The sequence below is a fragment of the Salarias fasciatus genome, chromosome 3 (assembly GCF_902148845.1).
Source record: "Salarias fasciatus chromosome 3, fSalaFa1.1, whole genome shotgun sequence".
Classification (NCBI taxonomy): Eukaryota; Metazoa; Chordata; class Actinopteri; order Blenniiformes; family Blenniidae; genus Salarias; species Salarias fasciatus.
The window spans coordinates 7,020,252-7,038,106 of record NC_043747.1 but is presented as its reverse complement, the minus strand read 5'-3'; the positions used below and the strand labels follow the sequence as shown (position 1 = coordinate 7,038,106).

At 50.9% G+C, this 17,855-nt stretch overlaps 1 long non-coding RNA gene across 2 annotated transcripts; it reads left to right on the top strand.

The window, feature by feature from the left end:
* The first annotated feature begins 9,601 nt into the window (after positions 1-9,601).
* Positions 9,602-12,345, top strand: LOC115384541 (uncharacterized). Of its 2 annotated transcripts, none has more exons than XR_003930896.1 (3): positions 9,602-9,776; positions 11,316-11,493; positions 12,138-12,340. It is a non-coding gene; the product is annotated as an uncharacterized LOC115384541 (long non-coding RNA). The 2 variants fall into 2 exon arrangements; XR_003930897.1 differs by lacking the exon at positions 9,602-9,776 and adding an exon at positions 10,985-11,037 and having other exon boundaries at positions 12,138-12,345.
* The last annotated feature ends 5,510 nt before the right edge of the window (positions 12,346-17,855 follow it).

The window sequence follows — 17,855 nt, the reverse complement described above, 5'->3', positions numbered from 1 at the left end:
TTAATAAAGTGTGTATATAATCATTCACATTATTTGACAGTGTGGTGGGACCTGCCCAAATGACGTCTTAAATTACATTTACAGTGAGAGCCTTCTGGATCTACACAACGATCTAAGCATTGCACTGCATCTCCTCTGAACTCTTCCTGTCTCTGTCGCCTCTGGTCAGAGGAGCTTTTCTGCTTTGAAGCTCATCAAAACGTATTTGAGGTCAACCATGTGCCAGGAGAGGCACACAGGACTCGCACTGATTTCCCAGCCACCTGGTCCCTGCCGGATCGTTATCTTCTCTGGTCTGCCGTGCTGCTGCAGAAGCGCTCTCCTGCCCAGCACATCTTAATTAAGGAATTTGCCTCGATCTTGCCTCGCCACGCCTCGACCTCGCCACGCCACGCCTCGACCTCGCCACGCCTCGACCTCGCCACACCACGCCACGCCACGCCATGCCTCGACCTCGCCATGCCACACATCGACCTCACCTTAAGCCAACCTGCGGCACTGCAGCCAGGCTGCAGTCCTAGTGACTCTCTGCTCTGAATAAACCTTACAACACATCCTCATCTTGCCTCTGTCTCTGCGCTTGGGTCGAACGGCACTCCCACGACAGAACGATCCGGCCAGACCCCCGACCCAGCAGAGAGTCGCCCCGCCACACCCAAGGAACGCTTGGATGCTGTCGAGGGCTACTTGCATCATCTGGGACAACAGATGAGTGAGTGTATGTCCATGGTGAATCAGTTGGCGAAAACGAAATCAGCCCCGGGTGCATCTGCTCCGCCATCGGGCCCCCCACCCTCGGTGACCAGTGGAGCGGCCTACGGCCAGAGTGGCATCATCTCTATTTCCTCTCCGTCAAGGTATGGGGGAGAGGTTGGAGGAGCCAGTGGTTTTCTGCTTCAATGTAAATTAGTTTTTGAACGGGCTCCGGAGGAGTTCCCCACTGATGCTTCCAAGATCTATTACTTCACAAACCTTCTTGACTCGCGGGCACTAGCTTGGGCCCGAGCCATCATCGAGAGTGCTGCATTTGCTAACTACTCCTTCTCTCGTTTTTCATCTGAGTTTAAGAAGGCCTTCGACCACACTGAGGAGGAGGGGGATTTCTCCCAGCGGCTGCCGACGATGAGACCAGGAGGTCGTTCCATCGCGGATTACTCGGTGGACTTCCGGGTGGTGGCAGCCGCAAGCGGTTGGAATGACATAGCCCTGCGTGGGGTGTTCCTGTTTGGGCTAAGTCCGGAGCTCCAGGCTGAACTGGCGCGCTGAGAGGATATAAGGACGCTGGATGACCTGATATCCCAAGCGGTTCGGCTGGACAACCGCACCCGGGAGGTCTGCCCTGGTAAGACGGTCTCAGCCCACCCCAGAGCTCCGGTGCTCACGGTTGAGCAAGATCCAGATGCCATGGAGGTCGGTCGTATCCAGCTAACCGGGCCGGAACGCCAGCGGAGGGTGAGTCTGGGACTGTGTTTCTACTGTGGGGAGTCCGGCCATGTCCGGAACAGGTGTCCCAATCGGCCAAAAGACATGGCCCGCCAGTGAAAGTAGGGGGCCTGGCGGGTCAGGAGGATCAAAGTCCCCTTAAGAAGCTTCTGTTGCCTGTCACTTTGTCATGGGGGTCAGTGGAGGTGCAATCCAAGGCTCTGGTGGACTCAGGAGCTGAAGGGAATTTTATCTCGGAGGGGCTGGCGCAGAGGCTGGGGGTCGACGTCGACGGGTATGCTCCAGTCAAACGGGTCCTCAGTGCTTCTGGAACCCAGGTTGCCATCGTTGAGTCCTGCACAGTTCCTGTTACTCTGCTTTCCTCCGGTAACCACAGGGAGGAGATCAGTTTCTTTATTCTACCCCAGTCAATGGATGAGGTGATCCTCGGGTACCCCTGGCTGCAGCTCCATGACCCTCTCATCTCCTGGACCAGGGGAAGGGTGATCTCGTGGAGTACTCGCTGCCTGGCCAACTGCCTCCGGTTGGCGGCCTGTTCTCCATCTCTGCCCACCCGTCAGCCCACCATGGAGGCTGCTGATCTCTCCTTGGTGCCTCCGGTTTTCCATGACCTGGCTCCTGTGTTCAGTAAAACCAAGGCCTTGTCTTTACCCCCTCACAGGCCCTACGACTGTGCCATCGAACTGGTGAAGGGGGCGACCTTGCCGTCGGGGAGACTTTACAGCCTCTCGGGTCCCGAGAGGGAGGCCATGGAGGCCTACATCAAGGATGCCCTGAAGGCCGGGATCATCCGACCCTCCTCGTCACCTCTCGGGGCAGGCTTCTTCTTCGTCAGTAAGAAGGATGTCTCTCTTCGCCCGTGCATCGATTTCAGGCAGCTCAACAACATCACGGTCAAAGACAAATACTCGGTGCCCCTTATGGACTCAGCTTTCGAGCTGTTACAGGGAGCCACCATCTTTACAAAGCTGGACTTGCACAATGCGTACCACCTGGTCCGCATTCGTGAGGGGGACGAGTGGCTGACGGGGTTCAAGACTCCGGTGGGGCACTTTGAGTACCCCGTCATGCCCTTCGGCCTCACCAATGCCCCAGCAGTGTTCCAACGTCTGATTAATGATGTGTTGAGAGACTTCCTGAACACTTTTGTTTTTGTGTACATTGACGACATCCTGGTGTTCTCCAGATCTAAGGAGGAGCATGTCAACCACGTCCGGCAGGTGCTGCAGAGGCTCCTGGAGAACCAGCTGTATGTCAAGGCAGAGAAATGTGAATTCTTCTGTCTCCACTGCATTCCTGGGGTTCACCATCGCGGAGGGCTCGATCCAGGCGGATCCAGCTAAGGTCAAGGCGGTGGTGGACTGGCCTGTCCCCCTGAACCGCAAGCAACTGCAACGCTTTCTGGGCTTTGCGAACTTTTATAGGCACTTCATCAGAGGCTAGAGCCAGGTAGCACGTCCCCTCACCCAGCTCACATCCACTAAGTCCCGCTTCGCCTGGTCTGAGGAGGCTGGGAAGGCCTTCGCCAGACTCAAGGAGTGCTTCGGCAGTGCCTCAATCCTGAGACAGGTGGACCCAGCCCAGCAACTCATTGTGGAGGTGGATGCTTCTGATGCTGGAGTCGGCGCTGTCCTTTCGCAAAGGTCATTGGACGATGGTAAGGTCCACCCCTGTGCTTTTTTTTCGAAGCGCCTGTCTCCCGCGGAGAGGAACTGCAGCGTGGGGGACCGGGAGCTGCTGGCAGTCAAGTTGGCCCTGGAGGAATGGCGGCACTGGCTGGAGGGGGCGAGGCAGCCGTTTGTGGTTTGGACTGACCACAAGAACCTGGAATACCTTCGATCTGCTCGGTGGTTGAACTCTCGGCAGGCCAGGTGGGCGTTGTTTTTTTGACCGCTTCTCGTTCTCCATCACTTATCGCCCAGGCTCCCGGAACGTCAAGCCCGATGCCCTCTCTTGTCAATTCGCTGGTGAGGGAGAGAGGACTAAGACTACCATTATCCTGGTGGATTGTGTGGTGGGGGCATTGACCTGGCCCATTATGGAACGGGTGCAGGAGGCATTGGTGGGTGAGCCGGATCCTGGGGGAGGTCCAGCCAACAGGACGTACGTTCCATCCAAGGTCCGCGGTGAGGTGTTACACTGGCTTCACTCATCCAAACTCACCTGTCATCCCGGGGTCAGGAGAATGTTGTTCCACCTGCGCCGCGGATTTTGGTGGCCTGGTATGTGGAGGGACATCAAGGATTACGTCCGAGCCTGTCCTGAGTGTTCTGCGGGGAAGTCTTCGTCTGCCCCTCCCTCTGATCTGTTACAGCCTCTGCCTGTTCCCGGACGCCCCTGGTCTCACATCGCTCTGGACTTCGTCACGGGGCTTCCCCCCTCCAGGGGTCATACCTGCATCCTGACTATCGTGGACCGGTTCTCCAAGTCGGTCCATCTGGTCCCATTGTCGAAACTGCTTCAGCGCGCAGGACGGCTGCCCTCCTCATGCTCCATGTCATCAGGCTCCATAGTATCCCCGTTGACATCGTCTCGGACCAAGGACCTCAGTTCACCTCGCAGGTGTGGCGGGCTTTCTGTGAGGGGGGGGGGGGCTTCCGTCAGTCATTCCTCTGGGTATCACCCGCAGTCTAATGGCCAGACTGAGTGTGCCAATCAGGCCATGGAGACCGTCCTGCGCTGTGTGACGGTTTCCAATCCTGCGCTGTGGAGTGGCCTGCTTCCTTGGGTGGAGTACTCCCTCAATGCGTCAGTGTCAGCGGCCACGGGTCGGTCCCTGTTTGAGGTGGCTCTGGGGTACAACCCCCCACTGCTGCCCCTGCTGGAGAGGGAGGTTGCTGTCTCCTCGGTGGGACGGCACATCCGCCGATGCCAACGGGTCTGGCGCCTCACCAGGGCCACCCTTCGGCGGTCTTCGGAGGAAAATGCCAGGTGGGCGGATCGGAGGCGTGCTCCAGCCCCGGACTATCAGGTGGGACAACAGGTCATGCTGTCGACTCGCAACATCCCCATTAAGTCTGATTCCAGGAAGCTGATGCCTCGGTTCATCGGTCCATTCTCCATCTCCCGGGTCATCAACAAGTCTGCGGTCAGGCTGTCCCTTCCCCCGTTGTTGCGGATCCATCCCACATTTCACGTGTCCCAGGTGAAGCCCCATCACTCCAGTAACCTCTGTCCCTCTCCTGCTGATCCTCCTCCACCTAGGTGGATCGATGGAGGGCTCACCTACACAGTGCGCCGGACATTGTATGTCCGACGTCGAGGCAGGGGCTTCCAGTACCTGATTGACTGGGAGGGGTACGGACCAGAGGAATGGCAGTGGGTTCCGCGTTCCCGCATCCTGGACGGGGAGCTGGTGGCTCGGTTTCACCGGGACCATCCCGAGAAGCCTGGTGGAGGGAGGGGTACTGTCAGGATTCTGCTCTGGCTGGCTGGGGGGCAGTCCCAGTCTCCCTGGGTCCTGCTGATTACTCATTACAGTCAGCTGGGGACTGCCACCTTGCCTGCCTATTTAAGCCTCTCCCAGCCACCTGGTCCGTGCCGGATCGTTATCTTCTCTGGTCTGCCGTGCTGCTGCAGAAGCGCTCTCCTGCCCAGCACATCTCAATGAGGGATTTTGCCTCGCCACGCCTCGACCTCGCCACGCCACGCCACGCCACGCCTCGACCTTGCCACGCCACACATCAACCTCACCTTAAGCCAACCTGCGGCACTGCAGCCAGGCTGCAGTCTTAGTGACTCTCTGCTCTGAATAAACCTTTGCACACCTCATCTTGCCTCTGTCTCTGCGCTTGGGTCGAACGGCACTCCCACCATGACACTGGGTTTTGCCTGTTGTAGGAATAAAACTCATCTGCACCCAAGTCTCCATCTGATTATTGAGTCAGTAAAGAATTCTACCAGAAGTTTTTGGGTCACCCTGGAGCCACCCCTGGCTCAAGGTCCTGGGAACTCCACAACAACATTCAGGTTGAAGGAAACCACTGATCAGATGTTTGAGGTTCCCTAAAACCACAAATATCACCATCAGTCACTGTTTCTCTTGTGTTTTTCGCAAAAAGCTCCTTTTTGTGGTATTTTTGGGGAAACCATCCTATGTTGTACTGATACTAAAGAATGGTGAAAAGTAGAAATACTTTTTTTTTGATGAAAGAGACTCTACTTTTTCATTTTGTAGCTTCAGTGTCTACGTAGTCCTGGAACTCAATATTCTGTGGGTCTTGAAAAATCAGTCAAAATCCTTTAAAATGGCTGTCAGTGAGAGATTGATCTGAAAACAGCTGGAAACCAAATAGTTAAGCAGCCACCTGTAGGGAGGAGGAGCAGCTCTGTTCAGGTGATCCAGGTACAACAGTGCAACCAGGAAACCAGAGTTCAGAGTCCAACTTCCTCTCCACTGTGTTGGCGAAGGAGAACCAGGTCAGTGTTTATCGATCTTCAGTCTTCTAATGTTGAAGTCTTCAACAGGTTAGTCCTGATCCTTGTTGCTGCTTCCTCTCTCAGCCTGACTGAACATGTCTGATGTGGATGAAGAGGACAGAGAGTCTGTGGACAGGTGAGAGACGTCCTCTGCTCCTGCAGAGTCCACATCCAGAATCCACACAACACACCAAAACACAAGACAACATGCATCACCTGGTGTTTTCCGCCTTTCTTTCTGGTATTCTGCCAGAACCACCTGACCTGTCAATGACCCAACATGTCTTGACAGCATCTGAAACTCATTACTGGGCTGAGTGGGTCTGACCTTTGACCTTTGCCAATACTCATCTTTTTAATACTGTGTTTATGATGACTTCTTAAATTACTATGCGCGCGCGTGTGTGTGTCTGTGTGTGTGTGTGTGTGTGTGTGTGTGTGTGTGTGTGTGTGTGTGTGTGCGTGCGCACGTGTGCATTTGTAGCTGCCAGCAGCTCGACACACAGCAGAGTCTTCAGGATCCAGCAGGTTGTCTATGAAGAGTGACTCGTCCAAACATTATCCACCAGACTTCAGCGGTGAACCTGGACCTTCAGACTCAAAGTAAGAAACAGTTTGTTTCCTTTAACTTCCTCAAACAGTGCGAGAGACGTTGAGAGTCCCGAATAGCACAAAGAGCCTCAAACCTCTGCAGGATTTCAAAACCAAGTTGTTGAAAATTAATTAATGGCTTAAAAAAACTCTTAAGAAACACAAGATTGGGAGTTTGCATGTGTGAGTGAGTGAGTGAGTGAGTGAGTGAGTGAGTGAGCGAGCGAGCGAGCGTGCGTGCGTATGTGTGCGCGCGCGGCTGAAAACGCCAGCTGAAAATGTTGCCATTTGCCTGTGGTATCTTATCCAGCCCGAATGACATCCCGATGTCATTGCTGTATATCCTGGAGAGGTGAATCAGGGAGTCGATGTCCCGCACACTCTTAGCATACAGCTTGATGTCATCCATGTAGAAGAGGTGACTGACGGTTGTTCCACTGCGGAATCGGTACCCGTATCCACTCTTGGTGATGATCTGGCTGAGGGGGTTCAGGCCAAACAGAACGACTGAGGGGATAGAGCATCTCCTTGGTTTATGCTACATTTGATGCACACCTGTGGCACTGGCTTTGAGTTAGCTTCCAGAGTTGTCTTCATAGCCTCATTGAGTTTCCCAGGAGGGTTCTCAGTTCCCTGTTGATGTTCTACAGTTTCAGGCATTCCAGTATCAATGTATGCAGCATTGAGTCATAAGCTTTCTTATAATAAATCCAGGCAGTGCTCAGGTTGGTGTTTCTGTTTTTACAGTCTTGTGTAATCGCCCTGTCGACCAGTAACTGGTGCTTGGATGCTCTGCTGTTATTGCCAATTCCTTTCTGGGCTCTGCTCATCTTTTGCTCCACATGCCTGTTCATCTTAGCCACTATGATGCCAGATAGGAGCTTCCAGTGCTGAGGCAGGTTATAGGTCGGTAGTTGGATGGTATTGTTCCCTTCTGGGGGTCCCTCATGTGCCGGACATTGGAGGCAGCTGGTTGTTGGAGTGGAATGGCCCGGCGACGAGTGGTGTCACCAGCCAGGTGACTGGGTGCCTGGGTGATGAACAGGTTCAAGCAATCTGGCCACTCGCTGCCGCAGTTGAAATTTGTCTGCTGATTACTACCAAGCTTCCCTGAGCACACTTGGACACATCCACCAGAGGTAAACATTGGGGCGATACTGCCGTGATGGGGAATGTGTTGGCGCTCAATAATTTGCTGAACAGATTTTTGAAAAAAAAAAAAAAAAAAAAATTCAGGGATGTGTGCATGTGCATGTGCACTGCATATCGCACTGATGAGCCAGCCTATCTCACCACACTGGGAATTTCCTAACTAGAACAGCCCTGTACAATTCAGAGGAGTGTGGGGTTTAAAAATCAAATCTGTCCTGAATGAAACCTCACATTTGTTTCCTTTATTGTTTTCAAACCAGAGCAAGACATGTTTAGATCTCTTTAAGGTTCAGCTCCAATGTTGTGGAGTAGTGTATAGCTGAAGCTGGGTCTTTGTGTCTTTGCTGTGTGTTGTGTTGCTCAGAGTAAATGTTGCTTGGTGTCTACAGAGAGAAGAGTAGTGATTTCTTTGAGGAGCAGCCAGAAAGACCCAGAAGCATCGCTGCATCAAGTAAGATTGGACATGTGTCTGCTGAGAGATTTGTTTGTCTTCACTGGACTTGTTGTGTTTGTGTGCAGTCTGATTGTTGTTGTCTGTGAGCAGGTGTGGGTCTGCAGCAGCTTCTAGAAGAACATAAGAAGAGTCTGAGGAGGAGATGTGAACGTGTGACTGAAGGAAGTGATGAAGCAGGAGGAGGAAGCCTCCTCAACAGGATCTACACTGAGCTCCACATCACAGAGGGACTCAGTGAGGAGCTTCAGAGGGAACCTGAGCTGCAGCAGCTGGAGACAGCTTCCAGGAAGGAGAGCCTCCATCACTCTGCCATCAGGGTTCAGGACATCTTCAAAGCCTCGGCCCAGCAGCTCAGATACATCCGAGTGGTTGTGACCAGCGGCGTGGCCAGCAGCGGAAAAACCTTCTCGGTGCACAAGTTCAGTCTGGACTGGGCCGAGGGCCTGGAGAACCAGGATGTCAGTGTGCTGGTGGTGCTCTCCTTCAGGGAGCTGAACCTGCTGGGAGAGCGGCCGTACAGTCTCCTCTCGCTGCTGGCTGTTTTCCATCCCACGCTCCAGAAGCTGACGGCAGAGGAGCTGGCCGTCTGCAAGCTGCTCTTCATCTTTGACGGCCTGGATGAAAGCAGACTTTCTCTGGACTTCAGCGGCGGCCGGCGGCTGCTCGACATCTCCCGGCAGTCTTCGGTGGGCGAGCTGCTCACTAACCTCATCCGGGGGGATCTGCTGCCCTCGGCTCGGGTCTGGATCACTTCCCGACTGTCGGCGGTCCATCAGATCCCTCCATCATGTGTGGACAGACTGACAGAAGTGCGAGGCTTCACTGACGCCCAGAAGGAGGAGTACTTCAGGAGGAGGCTGAGTGATGAGGAGCTGAGCAGCAGAATCATCTCCCACATCCAGACCTCCAGGAGCCTCCACATCATGTGTGGAATCCCAGTCTTCTGCTGGATCACTGCTACAGTTCTGGAGCACATGTTGAGCAGCGAGCAGAGAGGAGAGCTGCCCCAGACCCTGACTGACATGTACTCCCACTTTGTGCTGGTTCAGACACATAGGAAGAAGCTCAAGTACCATGAAGGACCTGAGACGGGTCCACAGGAGCTGACGGAGGCTGACAGGGAGCTTCTTCTGAAGCTGGGCAGGATGGCCTTTGAACATCTGGAGAAAGGAAACATGGTGTTCTACCAAGAAGACCTGGAGCAGTGTGGTATGGATGTGACTGAGGCCTCGCTGTTCCCTGGAATCTGTACTCAGATCTTCAAGAGAGAGTCTGTGATCTTCCAGAAAGCCGTCTACAGCTTCGTCCATCTGACTGTTCAGGAGTTTCTGGCTGCAGTCTTCATGTTCCACTGCTTCACCAGCAGGAAGACAGACGTACTGGAGCCCTTCATCAATAAGTGGTATCATCATGATTTTTTCACGTCTCTTGACAATTTCCTTGAAGTAGTCCAGGAGAAATCCTTCAGCAGGTCAAACAGGAGGAATCCAACAATGCGTCCTCTCTCATAGCAACTTCCTGTCTTCTCTCTGTCTCATTCCAGAGTCGGTTCCTGTTTCCTCTCTGATTCTGACTGTGAAGTGATCTCCTCAGCTCTGAAGTCTGGCCACTCCCATCTGAAACATCTGCACTTGAGTAACAACAACCTGCAGGATTCATCAGTGGAGATTGTGTGTGCTGGACTGGAGAGTGCAAACTGTAAACTGGAGACTCTGAGGTCAGTTCACTGTCCTGTCCTCTCTCTTTCTCTCTCTCACCCAAAGTAGCTGGGATTGGCTTAAGCACCCCACGAACGAAAATGCTCAGAAAATGAATTCACGTGCTTCATTTTCTTAAATTAAACTGCAATAAAAGAGCAGATAAACAGCTTGGGTTGCAGGAAAATTGCGGGAGGCGGGTCTTAGCACAGAATTCACCAATCACCGATTAACAATATAAATGAACGAAATGGAATCAAACCAAGAAGCGCCATTTGATGGCAGCTGTTTGGGGTGAATTTAGAGTCAGTCATTGCTATCTAGTTTATGAAATTGAAACAATCATGAAGAATCATAAAGTGCCCCACCTTAGAAATTCACAACCAGCCACCACTTCGGCAGATGTGTTCATTATCTGGTCGTATGATGGTCATTCTGCACTCTGATGGAGGTTGCATGTACAATGTGGTGTGAATGACGACACACATGAATGACAACAAATCGGAATTGAGCATCAAGACCTGCAGTGTGATGCCTACTATCACTTCTTTCTCTCTTAATTCAGGTTGAGCTGCAAGTTATCAGAGATCAGCTGTTCTTCTGTGGCTTCAGCTCTGAAGTCCAGCCCCTCCCTCCAGAAACATCTGGAGCATCTGGACCTGAGTTACAACGATGTGCGGGATTCAGGAGTTGAGCAGCTGTGTGGTTTTCTGGAGAGTCCACTCTGTCGTCTGCAGACTCTGAGGTCAGACTCGTGTTTGAGTTTGTGTGCGGTGAAAGTTGTTTTGACGCTAAAGGTCAGACATCAGTCTGATCTGAGAGTGATCCACACTGAGGATCTCCATGAGAAATTAAGACTTCTCCGTATTTTACTCCTGTGACTGTGTCAGAACTATGTGCAGCTCCATATTTCAAAACTTGGTAGAAGAACCTCTGACACGCTCCATGTTGACCTTCAGCTTTCAAAGCAGGCCGATCTCTCCTGGATCAATCCTGTTGGCTTCAGCTGTTTGGACTTTACATTTCTAAACTTCATCTCTCAATAATTTCAACACCAAACTTTGTCCTCTGATCTCACTTCTTTCTCTCTTTCTTCAGGCTGAGGAGCTGCAGTTTGTCAGAGATCAGCTGTTCTTCTGTGGCCTCAGCTCTGAAGTCCAACCCCTCCCTCCAGAAACATCTGAAACATCTGGACCTGAGCTCCAACCCTGTGCAGGATTCAGGAGTTTCTCAGCTGTGTGGTTTTCTGCAGAGTCCGCTCTGTGGTCTGCAGACTCTGAGGTCAGTTGACTGTCTGTTCCTGTTGTAGAAGGAGAAATGTCTGTCAGCAGCTGTGATCTGAGACTCTGATCCTGCAGTGAGAGAGTGGACTGAGCTCAGCAGCAGCTGACTGCTGTGTGTGGACATGAGGAGGAGTGTGAATGTTGTGTGTGATGAAGATCCACAACAACAGAACAGCTCATTGATCAGGACTCAGTAATGTGGAGCTGCTCATTTCTCCATCAATACATCTGATTGGTTCCTCCTCATTGATTCTGCAGCTTTCTCTCTTTATTCAGGTTGAGTCGCTGCAGGTTGTCAGTGATCAGCTGTTCTTCTCTGGTCTCAGCTCTGAAGTCCAACCTCTCCAACCTGAAAGAGCTCCACCTGCGTTGCAACTGGCTACAGGATCCAGATGTGCAGCAGCTGGTTGCTCTTCAGCAGAGTCCATTCTGCAGCCTGCAGACTCTGAGGTCAGTAGATGGTTGGAGTGAGTCCATGCTGCTTTCTCCAGGTTTGGACTAAACACAGTCAGTGTGAGAACAAAGATCCAGTGTTTGACTCTCAGTGAGGCTGTGAGAGGAGAACGCTGAGCAGCTTCAGGATTGGACAGCAGAGGACACAGTCAGCCAATCAGAGGAGCCACAGGCTTGTTGTGTTTGTCACGGGGCGAGGATGGAAGGACCCACACGCAGGCAGCCAGGCAGAGTTGAGCTTGTTTATCATAGGAATCCAGGGAAACAGGAACGCAGGGCAAGCTGAGCTGAGGTGCAGGCAGGGACACAGAACACACGCACAACCCACAACGCACCGACAAGGACAAAGTGAGGGAAGCAGCCTTAAATAAGGTAGACACAGGTGAGACACATTAGGGCACTAACGAGATAGGCGACCAGGCAGGAGAACATGAGGAACAGACAAGCAGGTGTGACAGGGCATGCAAAAATGGGATAACAAAACCAAAACTGGCCCAGAGTGCCCCCACATGGCTGGAGAGGCACAGGGCGTGACAGTGTTAGTCTGGCAGTGGTGGTCCTTCATGAGCTGCTGACTGCTGCTCTGAACAGGACTGAAGTTCTGGAGACTCTGCTCCCCACCTCTCATCTCTCTGCAGATGGAAGAGTTGAGAGCAGAGAGGAGACTGTGTCCTGAAGATCGACTGAGAGCAGAGCTTCATCCAGCAGTGAGTGACGGAGGAACCACCAGAAGATCTGCAGTGTGAAGGGCTGTGAGAGTCCAGCATCGAACCAGGTTTTCTATGGATGTGACACACTGGTTAACAGGAGAATTTCAAACTGGCCCTCCATGTTAAGCCATCTTTCCACGGCGCAGCTGTTATCAATACGGGTCAGGTCGGGCTGGCAAAAGCGTAACCAGAACCAGAACCAAATCAGTGTCGCATATCCACTGTACTGGGTTACTGTTGAAATGTAGGCAGAGTTATCAAATCAAATCAAATCAGATTTTATTTATATAGCACTTTTCATATTAATAAAAACAACGCAAAGTGCTGAACATTAAAAACAGTCATAAAAACAAAAAGAATAAAAACCGCGCCATCAAACAGTATGCACCACACACATACACACACACACACACACACACACACACTCTACCATTAATTCGCACAGAACAGAGGAGACATGGCATGGCACTGAGCATCTTAGGGAAAACGCCACCAGTGGGGCCCCCCACACCAAGGGAAGTCGAGGGTCAATTAAAACTGGGGCTCCAGCGCCCGACCACCGACCCCGACAGACCAAGGGAACTCGCACACCAAAGTGTGGAGCCCCCAGGCCAGCCAGGACCAGAGTACCCGGGCACAGTAACCCCAGCGTTGGACCAGGACCAACTCCCGGTGTGAAGGACCCCCCTGAGGAAACACTGGAATTAAACAGCTAAAACATAATAAAATATGACACGAAATTAAAATAAGATAATAAGATAGGATTATAAAGTAAAAAAGTAAAACAAGTTGAATGTGCATAATAAAATAGAATAGAATTACATAAATAAGAATGGAATAAGAGGACTATAAAAGGTCAGTTAAAAGCCTGATTAAAAAGGTGTGTTTTCAACCTCCCTTTAAAAATATCAACGGTCTCTGCGGTCCTGAGGTTCTCTGGCAGGCTGTTCCACAGGCGGGGGCCGTAGTGGCCGAAAGCCGCCTCACCATGAGTCTTGGTTCTGGCTTTAGGAACACACAATAAGGCACTGCCAGAGGACCTCAGGGCCGCGAGGGTCGATAGGGTAAAAACAGATCAGCTAAATAAGAAGGCGCAAGGCCGTTAAGACATTTAAAAACTAATAAGAGAAGTTTAAAATCGATCCTGAAGCGGACAGGGAGCCAATGCAGCGACTGTAAAACCGGTGTAATGTGGCTCCGCCCCCTGGTCCTCGTCAGCACACGTGCGGCTGCGTTTTTTAATAGCTGTAGGTTTGAAATATTCTTTTTGGGAAGACCAGAGAGCAAGGCATTACAGTAATCTAATCCACAGGAGATAAAAGCTGCATTAGCACCTCTGTACTGTCCTGAGAGAGAAACGGGCGGACTCTGGCTATGTTCTTAAGATGATAAAATCCAATCTTAGTTATGTTTTTTATGTGTGGAATAAAATTTAGCTCAGAGTCAAAAATCACGCCCAGGTTCTTAACTGACTGTGCTGGTTTAAAATCCCGTAATTTTGGTAAAATCTTCTCTCTCTGACCTTCAGGACCGATAACTAAAACCTCAGTCTTGTCCTGGTTGAGCTGTAGGAAATTCACTGCCATCCATGACTTGATGTCTGAAATACAGTTAAAAAGGGTTTCTATTGGCCCTGAGTCATCAGGAGACACGGCGATGTACAGCTGAGTGTCGTCAGCGTAGCTATGGAAACTGATGCTGTGTCTCCTGATGACGTCCCCAAGTGGGAGCATGTAGAGCAGGGGTCGGCAATTAGCGGCCCGCGGGCCACATGTGGCCCGCCGAACCGTCCAATCCGGCCCGCGAGAGGATCCCAACACGCGCGCGCACAAACGGATTAACGCACGCATTACCCCGGGCCCTCGAGCGGATGCACGCACCCCTGTTCGAGTGCGATATCTGTCATTGTGTTGCAATAGACAATCTTCGAGGGATGTGTTGTTTAGTTGTGGTTGCCGGTTTGTCACTGAAAAATAAAGAGGAGTGGCACCTCGTCTGGTGAACAGAGAGCGCAAGTGAGTGCGCTGCACCGAGCTCACCGTGTGTTTATTCTCCAGTCAGTTTGAGTGTGTGTTTCACAAAGTCACTGTAATGACGCGATTGTCGCTCAACCTTGAGAGGCGGACGGCGAGCCATGACGCAGCGAGCGTTTCCAGGGAAAAATCCGCGCGCCCGTTGACTTGCACTGCCACTCGCTGCCGCCCGCCGCTCCATTGCTTGTTGCTCGAGTTGAAATAATTGAACCTTTCAAGCGAATTGGCGCCATGACAACCTATCAGCGTGGAGGTCTTCATGCACGTGCTGACGTAAGGCAGCAGGACTCCGACCACGCAGAACAGTTGGCATGATGCCAAGGCGAGCGGCGAGTGGCTTGCAGCGAGCGGCGTGCGTGATCTCACTTGTTCACCGCTTCTGGTGGAAACCGGGTCAGCCTGAAGCAGCGCTGGAACCGGCCGTCCGGGCGCAGCTCCTGCAGAAGACGGTGGAACTCACCGAGCTCTGACCGCCTCCGGAGGGCAGCAGGCAGCCTGAAGCGATGCGGCGCCTCGCTGCAGCCGGAGCTGACTTCCTCATGTCAGATACAGAGCAGCGACGGTGGCAGGCGGAGCATCTCGATCTCAATCTTTATTTGTAAAAGCACTTCTCATATTCATAAAAGTGCTGAACAGTAAAAACAGTCATAAAAACAAAAAAGAACAAAACCCGTACCATCGATCAGTATGCGCGCGCACACACACACACACACACACACACACACACACACACACACATACACACAGACAGCCGGGTGCACACAGGACTGTGGGACAAACATCAGAGGAGTCCTGTCCACTGCTGCTGCAGGAGACAGTGATGAGGAGCTGTGATGTTTCTGCAGGATGTTCTGTGTTGCATATTTGTTCCAGCGTGACGCGTCCCGCGAATGAAGTCATACTGCGCGGCGCGGTGCCATTTGTTGCGCAAATGCAGTTGCGTTAAATACGTCCGGTGGTATACACCCCCCCCCCCCCCCCCCCCCCCGTTGCTCTCCAGTCCGCGGATGGAAGCGCGCGCAAGCCGGAGGCCCCTTGGCCCGCGATTGAAGTGCCCCCAAAAAAGTGACCCGCTGCCAAATCTAATTGCCGACCCCTGATGTAGAGATTAAAAAGTATAGGACCTAAAATTGAACCCTGGGGAACCCCACACCTAATTTCATGGGTTCCTGAGGAACAAGTATCCAAACTTACATAAAAACATCGATCTGTGAGATAAGAACTGAACCAGTTAAGAACAGTACCAGAGAGGCCCACCAGGTGACTCAGTCTATTTATTAAAATGTGGTGGTCTACTGTGTCGAAGGCAGCACTCAGGTCCAGTAGAACCATCACTGTGAGCTTTTTATTATCTAAGTTCCACCTGATATCATTTAAAATCTTTAAAAGGGTGTCTCGGTACTATGGTTCACTCTAAAACCAGACTGTTGTATTTCTAAAATGTTATTAATCATTAAAAAGTCATTGACTTGGTTAAAAACCAGTCTTTGTAAAACTTCACTTAAAAACGGTAAGTTGGATACTGGTCTGTAGTTATTAAAAACATCGGGGTCTAAATTGCTCTTCTTCAGAAGGGGCTTCACCACCGCCGTTTTAAAGGCAGTGGGGAAGACACCCGTCTGAAGAGAGCAGTTCATGATATTTAAAATCTGTTCCTCAAGGAATCCATAAAGTGATTTAAAGAGTGGTGTGGGGATGGGATCTGAAAGGCAGGTTGTTGATTTTACTTGGCAGAAAACTCGACCAAGAGTCCTCGCGTCAACCAGGTCAAAACTGTCCAGTGTTTCCTCAGGCATGGACAACGGTTCAGCTGTGTTCGCTGATAAAATCTGTTGGGGTAAAAGACGAGACCTGATGTCCATGATTTTAGTTCTGAAGTGGTCTGCAAACTCTTCACAGAGAGCGTCTGTTGGCTCCTTAAAAGCTTTATTAAAACTAGTGCCAGTTAAAATGTTGAAGGTGGAGAAGAGGAACCGGGGGTTGTCTTTATTGTCTGAAATAAGTTTAGAGAAGTGGGAAGTTCGGGCCTGTTTAACTGCATTATTGTAAATTTTGAGTTGTTGACGTAGAATCTGGTGATGTACAGTCAACTTGGATTTTCTCCACCTTCTTTCAGCACTCCTGCAGTTTCTTTTCAGTTTGATGATTATATCATTTTTCCTCCACGGGGGTTTGGGATAGCCCTTGATTGTTTTAGTTAAAAGTGGAGCGACTGAATCCAGACTGGACTTCAGTTTACTGTTAAAATCGTCAACAATAAAATCACAAGATGCAGGTAAAATCACTGCAGGAGTGTTCTGTAAAATCTCTATAAAATCTGCAGCCACTTCAGAAGTAAAGTAGCGTTTCCTCACTCTTCTCACCGGGGCTTCCTGCTGGTTAAAACTGGTGATGTTAAAAAACACACAGTAGTGGTCAGACACAGCCAGGTCAACAACAGAGGACACACTGATGGACAGACCGTGGGTTATAACCAGGTCCAGGGTGTGTCCTCTGTTGTGAGTTGGCTGTGCGACATGCTGTTTAAAATCTAAACAGTTTAAAAGGTTTAAGAATTCTCTGGACATAGAGTCCGAGTTGTCATCAACGTGTAAGTTAAAATCACCAGTTATTAAAATTCTACTATATTTAGAATGAATTATTGTTAAAAGTTCTGAAAATTCACAAATAAAAAGACTAGAGTACTGAGGGGGTCTGTGGACTGTTAAACACAGGATCGGGGGACTGCTAAAAATAAAGGCGTGGTGCTCAAAGGATGTAAAACTATTAAAAGCTACTGCACACGCACTAAATGAAGTTTTTAAAATGGAAGCAGTCCCTCCACCCCTCTTACCCTGTCTGGTTGAATATAAAAAGTTAAAACTCAGTGGGGAAGCCTCAGTGAGGATAACAGGTGCATTGGTGCCAAGCCATGTCTCAGTTAAAAGCAGACTGTCCAAGTTATTATCTAAAATAAGATCATTAATAATAAAGGATTTGTTTAAAAGAGAGCGCACATTCAGCAGGGCCATGTTAATGGTGGTGGGCGGGCTGGATGTGCGCTCTCGGTGAAGTTTCACTGTTAAAAGAGTCTTTTTGTGTTTAGGAACAGTCCGGGGGATGTGGTGTCTGCACGAGGTGATAACTGGGATGCTGTGGATGGTGTGTGGTGTGTCCGGGGGCAGTGAAGGTGTGTGAGGGGTGTGTGTGGCATGTGGTGGATGGGGGGGGCTTGCAGGTAGTCATGAACAGACATGTAATGATGCAGGATGTGACCGTATTATGCTCAGGCAAACGCGGGAGAATTTGTGAAACAAACATGGAGAACGGTGTGGGCATCGTATTCTTTCTTTTTTGCTTGTTTTCAAAGGGACGGGCTGTGTTTTAAAGAAGGCTCCAGGCAGCCAGAAGAGATGCTGCCTGGGACAGATACTGGAAAAATAATAATTTCATTGATGAGTGAAGCCATGTTTTAGTAATGGAAATGTGGTGAAAAGTTCAGGTGAAGTCATTGAAATATCACTGAAAATCCATCCATCCATCCATTGTCTACCACTTTTCCGGGGCCGGGTCGCGGGGGAAGCAGTCTAAGCAGGGATGCCCAGACTTCACTGTCCCCAGACACTTCCTCCAGCTCTTCC